This window comes from Sorex fumeus, unplaced genomic scaffold (genome assembly GCF_029834395.1).
Source record: "Sorex fumeus unplaced genomic scaffold, SorFum_2.1 ptg000193l, whole genome shotgun sequence".
Taxonomy (NCBI): domain Eukaryota; kingdom Metazoa; phylum Chordata; class Mammalia; order Eulipotyphla; family Soricidae; genus Sorex; species Sorex fumeus.
The window spans coordinates 257,239-263,504 of record NW_026606250.1 but is presented as its reverse complement, the minus strand read 5'-3'; positions in this window follow the sequence as shown (position 1 = coordinate 263,504).

Below are 6,266 nucleotides of genomic sequence, written 5' to 3'. Positions count from 1 at the left end.
TAATAGCAACATTTAGAGCTCGAGGATTTGATGTTAAAATTATTGGTGAAGGGGCTGGAGAGATAGCACAGCGGGAGGGCGTTTGCCTTGCACGCGGCCACCCCGGGTTTGATTCCCAGCATCCCATATGGTCCCCTGAGCACTGACAGGAGTAACTTCTGAATGCAGAGCCAGGAGTAACCCCTGAGCATCGCCGGTGTGACCCAAAAAGCAAAAAAAAATTAATTTTTGGTGAAAATAACTTTTTAATTTATAACATATTGTACTATAACATGCAGGTTTTACATACCTCTCACTGAAAATAAAAATGGATTTCACATTAGTCCTGATTTAACTTGTAATTATATACCTAGCTAAACTATTAAAAGGTATGAGTACAATTGGCACGTGCCTCAGGCAACCACAAGCAAACGTCCGAACTGGCAAAACAGTGCAGAGAAGCCATCAAGGATGACCTCAAAAACAGGAGAGCAGCAGTACTGGTAGATGCAGCAGAAGCTGGGAAAAACATTCGTAATGCCCGCCTGTCCTTCACCAACTACAAAACCAAGATGACTGCCCTCCGACATCATGACGGATCTATCACATCTTCCAGAAGGGCAATGGAGAAGATTATTCATGACTTCTACTCAGATCTCTTTAATAGCCACATCCACTTGCCCACATACCACATACCACATGATGGATATGTCGTTCCCAATGTTCTCCCTTCCGAAATCCAACATGCCATCTCGTCGGTAAAGAAACAAAGAGCACCTGGTCCAGACAAGATCAGACCTGAACACTTGAAGAACTTACCATCAGTACTCATCAATACATTGGCTCGACTCTTCACACGCTACCTGTCTGAATGCAAGGTTCCATCCCAAAGGAAAACCAGCAGGACTGTACTACTATACAAGAAAGGAGACATCCACGACATTGGCAACTATCGCCCAATCTGCCTATTGTCTGTCATCTACAAACTATTCACTTGAGTCATCCTGAATAGGATTAGCAGAACACTAGATGAAGGACAACCATGTGAACAAGCTGGATTCCGAAAAGGATTCAGTACCATCGACCATATCCACACAATAACCAAGCTCATTGAGGTATCTCGGGAGTTCAAGATGCCACTCTGTCTAACGTTCATTGATTTAAAGAAGGCCTTTGATTCTGTTGAGACGGAAGCGGTCATGGAAGCCCTAGCCAATCAGGGCGTACAAACTCAATACATCAGGATCCTTCGTGAGCTCTATTGCGGATTCACTACCAAGATCTCACCATTCTACAAAGAAGTAATCATCCATGTCAAGAGAGGGATTCGGCAGGGTGATACCATTTCACCAAAACTCTTCAGTGCCACCCTCGAGAACATCATGCGACGACTAGAATGGGAAAACATGGGAGTGAAGATAGATGGTCGGCAACTACACCACCTCCGCTTTGCTGATGACATCGTTCTAATAACACCAAACATCAGCCAAGCGGCACAAATGCTTGCGGACTTTGACCGTGAGTGTGGAAAGGTCGGACTACAGCTGAATCTTACAAAGACAATGTTTATGAGAAACAGCCTTGTTCCTGACGCTCCATTCGCTCTCAACGGAACCACCATCTCCGAATGCAACAGTTATATATACTTAGGTCGAGAAATCAACATGATGAATGACCTGGCACCTGAGTTACGCAGGAGGAAGAGAGCGGCTTGGAATGCCTTCAAGAGCATTGAAGAAATAACTAAAAGGACAAAGAACCTCCAGCTACGAGCACATCTCTTTGATTCCACTATTCTTCCTGCATTAACATATGCCTCAGAGACCTGGACCCTACGAAAACAGGATGAGAACACTATTCGGGTCTCTCAAAGAGGAATCGAAAGAACTATGCTTGGAATATCACGATTCACTCAAATGAGAGATAGAATCCTGAGTTCTGATCTTCGTCAACGCTCAAGAATCAGGGACGCTGTCTCATTTGCCAAGACATCAAAAATCAGATGGGCTGGACACGTAATGAGGTTTACAGACAACCGCTGGACTAGAGCCATTACTGATTGGATTCCACGAGACATCAAAAGATCACGTGGACGCCCACCTATAAGATGGTCAGACTTCTTCGTCAAGACCCTAAATGATCGGTTTGAGGCTCTACATGTTCCTAAAACGAACAGATACCATTGGGCTACGCTAGCACGCAACCGGGATGAATGGAGACGTTACTGGCACCCGCTCGAATAAATCGATGAATAACGGGGATTAAGTGATTAAGTGAAGAAGTGATTAAGTGAGTACAAAAAGGGTGCTTTTGGACTCATGATTTTCAAATGTTACCTTATGTTCGTTGCTTTTTCAGGATTTTTTTTTCAGGGCTGGAGTGATAGCACAGCAGGTAGGGCATTTGCCTTGCACACGGCAGACCCAGGTTCAATTCCCAGCATCCCGTATGGTCCCCCGAGCACCGCCAGGAGTGATTCTTGAGTGCAGAGCCAGGAGTAGCCCCAGTGTATCGCCAGATGTGACCCTCCCCCCAAAAAATGTATCTGTGTTCCTTAGGAATATTAGCCTGTAGGTTTTCTGTTGTAACATTTTTGTCCTTTGTCTCCAAGATGCCAACCTCATACAGTGGACTTTCAAACGTTCCCTATCATCTCAGGAAGTTTAAGGATTGGTATTAATTCATCATGAATTCCACATCTGGACTTCTTAACTGGGAGAATTTTGATAGCTAACACAAATTCTTTTTCTGCTATTAGTCTGCTCAGGATTTCTATTTCATCTTGGTTTAGTTTAGGTAGGAAATATATGTTTTGGAATTTATTCTAAGTGTTCTGATTAATTGCATGTAATTGTTTACATCCATTTCTTGTGACCTGTTTTATCTGAGTCATCTGTTGTAATAGCTCCTTTTAAATTTCTGAAATTTAAAATTCACTATTCCCTCTTTTTATAAGTTAGCTAGGTCACTGTCACTGTCCTCCCATTGTTCATCAATTTGCTCAAGCGGGCCCAGTAACATCTCCATTGTGAGACTTGTTACTGTGTTTGGCATATCGAATACGTCACGGGTAGCTTGCCAGGCTTTGACATGTGGGCGAGATACTCTAGGTAGCTTGCCGGTCTCTCTGAGAGGGGCGGAGGAATCGAACTTTGGTCGGCCGTGTCAGCCACATGCAAGGCAAATGCCCTACCTGCTGTGTTATCGCTCCAGCCCAAATTAGCTAGGAAATTATTGTTAATTTTTATCATTAAAAATAAAACTCAGGGGGCCGGAGCGATAGCACAGCGGGTAGGGCGTTTGCCTTGCACGCAGCCAACATGGCCAACCCAGGTTCGATTCCCAGCATCTCATATGGTCCCCTGAGCACCGCCGGGGGTAATTCCTGAGTGCAGAGCCAGGAGTAACCCCTGTGCATCGCCGGGTGTGACCCAAAAAGGTAAAGGTAAAGGCCCTCCCGTTGATCGTCGATTTGCTCGAGCGGGCCCAGTAACGTCTCCATTGGAGACTTTGTTGTTACTGTGTCTGGCATATCGAATACTCTCGGTAGCTTGCCGGGCTCTCCGAGAGGGGCGGAGGAATCGAACTCGGGTCGGCCATGTTGGCCACTTGTAAGGCGAACGCCCTACCTGCTGTGCTATCGCTCCAGCCCATGGTTAGTGACCCAAAAAGCAAATAATAATAATAATAATAATAATAATAATAATAACGCAGGCTGGACATATTTAACAGAGATAAAGTGCTTGCCTTGTGCGTAGCTAATTTAATCCCCAACACTGCACTGCATATGGTCCCTGAGGCACCGCCTCTGAGAACAGACCTTGGAGACCAGAGCAGGAAATGATTCTTTTACTACTGAGTTTGGCCCTGCTCCTCTCTCTCCACCTCCCAAAAAAACCCTCTTAGCTTAATTTTTTGTGCTTCTTTTTTAATTTTTTTTTCATTATTTCAATGTTTACATTTACTATTTTCTTCCTTTTACTAATGGTGGGATTTTATTTTTTCTTTGTTTGCTTCCTTTGGGTGAAAAGTTAACTACCGTATTTGAGACCTTTCCTTTTTTAATAGAGAGGCAGGATTTTCACCACAAACATCCCCAGTTCTTCTCCCTCCTGCCCCCAACCTCTCACCATGCACAAGCCTTTAGAGCTACATACCATACATACATTGTGTATATCATATTTTTATTTCTATTTATGTCAAAACTTTTAAAATTCTTGGGGCTGGAGAGATAGCACAGTGGGTAGGGCGTTTGTCTTGCACATAGCCAACCCGGGTTCGATTCCCAGCATCCCATATGGTCCCCTGAGCTCCGCCAGGAGTAACTCCTGAGTGTAGAGCCAGGAGTAACCTTTGCGCATCGCTGGGTGTGACCCAAAAAGCAAAAATTCTCTTGTGATATTTTTCTTTTCTTTTTTTAAAAATTTTTATTTATTTATTTATTTATTTGCTTTTTGGGTCACACCCAGCGATGCGCAGGGGTTACTCCTGGCTCTGCGCTCAGGAGTTACCCCTGGCGGTGCTCAGGGGACCATTCTTGTGATGTTTTTCTTTAATCCAATGGTTATTCAGGAGTGTTCAACATATTTATAAATTTTGTCATTTTCTTACTGCTGGTGATTTTTATTTCATTTTGGGAGAAAAGACACTTGAAATAATTTTTTTTTTTGCTTTTTGGGTCACACCTGGAGATGCACAGGGGTTACTCCTGGCTCTGCACTCAGGAGTTACTCCTGGCGGTGCTCAGGGAACCATATGAGATGCTGGGAATCGAACCTGGGTCGGCCGCATGCAAGGCAAACGCCCTACCCGCTGTGCTATCCCTCCAGTCCTTGAAATGATTTTTATCTTAAAAACTTCTTTTATTACCTACCCTGTCCATTCAGGAGAATATTTCCTGGAGTGATAGCACAGTGGTAGGGCATTTGCCTTGCACACGGCCAGCCCAGCCCAGCCGGGTTCAATTCCTCCGCCCCTCTCGGAGAGCCAGACAAGCTACCGAGAGTATCTCGCCCTCACGGCAAAGCCTGGCAAGCTCCCCGTGACGTATTCGATATGCCAAACACAGTAACAACAAGCCTCACAATGGAGACGTTATTGGGCCCGCTCGAGCAAATCGATGAACAATGGAAGGACAGTGCTACAGTGCTACAGTAATTATACTTAAAAACAATATGCATTCTTGAGGCTGGAGCGATAGCACAGCGGGTAGGGCATTTGCCTTGCACGCAGCCAACATGGCCGACACAGGTTCAATTCCCAGCATCCCATATGGTCCCCCGAGCACCGCCAGGGGCAATTCCTGAGTGCATGAGCCAGGAGGAACCCCTGAGCATCGCCGGGTGTGACCCAAAAAGCAAAAATAATAATAATAATAATAATATGCATTCTTTTGTTGAATAGAAAGCACTGTCATCCCATTGTTCATCGATTTCCTCGAGCAGGCACCAGTAACGTCTCCTTCGTCCTAGCCCTGAGATTTTAGCAAGTGCCACATTCGAGGCTCTTTCAGGGTCAGAGGAATGAAACCCATCATTGTTACTGGGTTTTAGCACGTCAAATACGCCACGGGGAGCTTGCCAGACTCTGCCGTGTGGGCAGGACAGTCTCGGTAGGACCTATATATATTAGGTCCATTTAGTCTATAATGTTTATGTTAACTACTTATTTTCTGTCGATGTGGTTCATTATTTAAAAACTATTGGTTTTTGCATGTTGATTTTACAAATCTATTCTTTACTAAATTATCTCATTTTTAGTCATTTTTTCCCGTGGATATATATGTTTTGGGAGTTATGATATTATCTAATGTGCAGTCAATGATGACTTATACTTTTTTCATTTCTGATCTTCCTACCTTGACTTGGGTTTCGGTGTAGTAATAAGCAGTACGGGGGTACAAGGTCTGGAATGATAGCACAGCAGTAGGGTGTTTGCCTTGTGCGCAGCCAGCCCGGCCGAGCCGGGTTCGATTCCTCTGCCCCTCTCGGGAGCCGGCAAGCTACCGAGAGTGTCTCACTCGTGCAGCAAAGCCTGGCAAGCTACCTGTGACGTATTCAATATGCCAAACACAGTAACAACAAGTCTCAAAATGGAGACGTTACTGGGCCCGCTGGAGGAAATTGATGAACAATGGGAGGACAGTGTGTGTGACAGTGTGACTAACTGAACTGCTGTGTTGTGTGGTAGATAAAGATGTGGTTGTGACTTGTACATATATGTTATATGTAGTAATTCTATTAAGAAAACGCTTATTAACTTGAGGGATTTTTGTTTGTTTGGGGCAA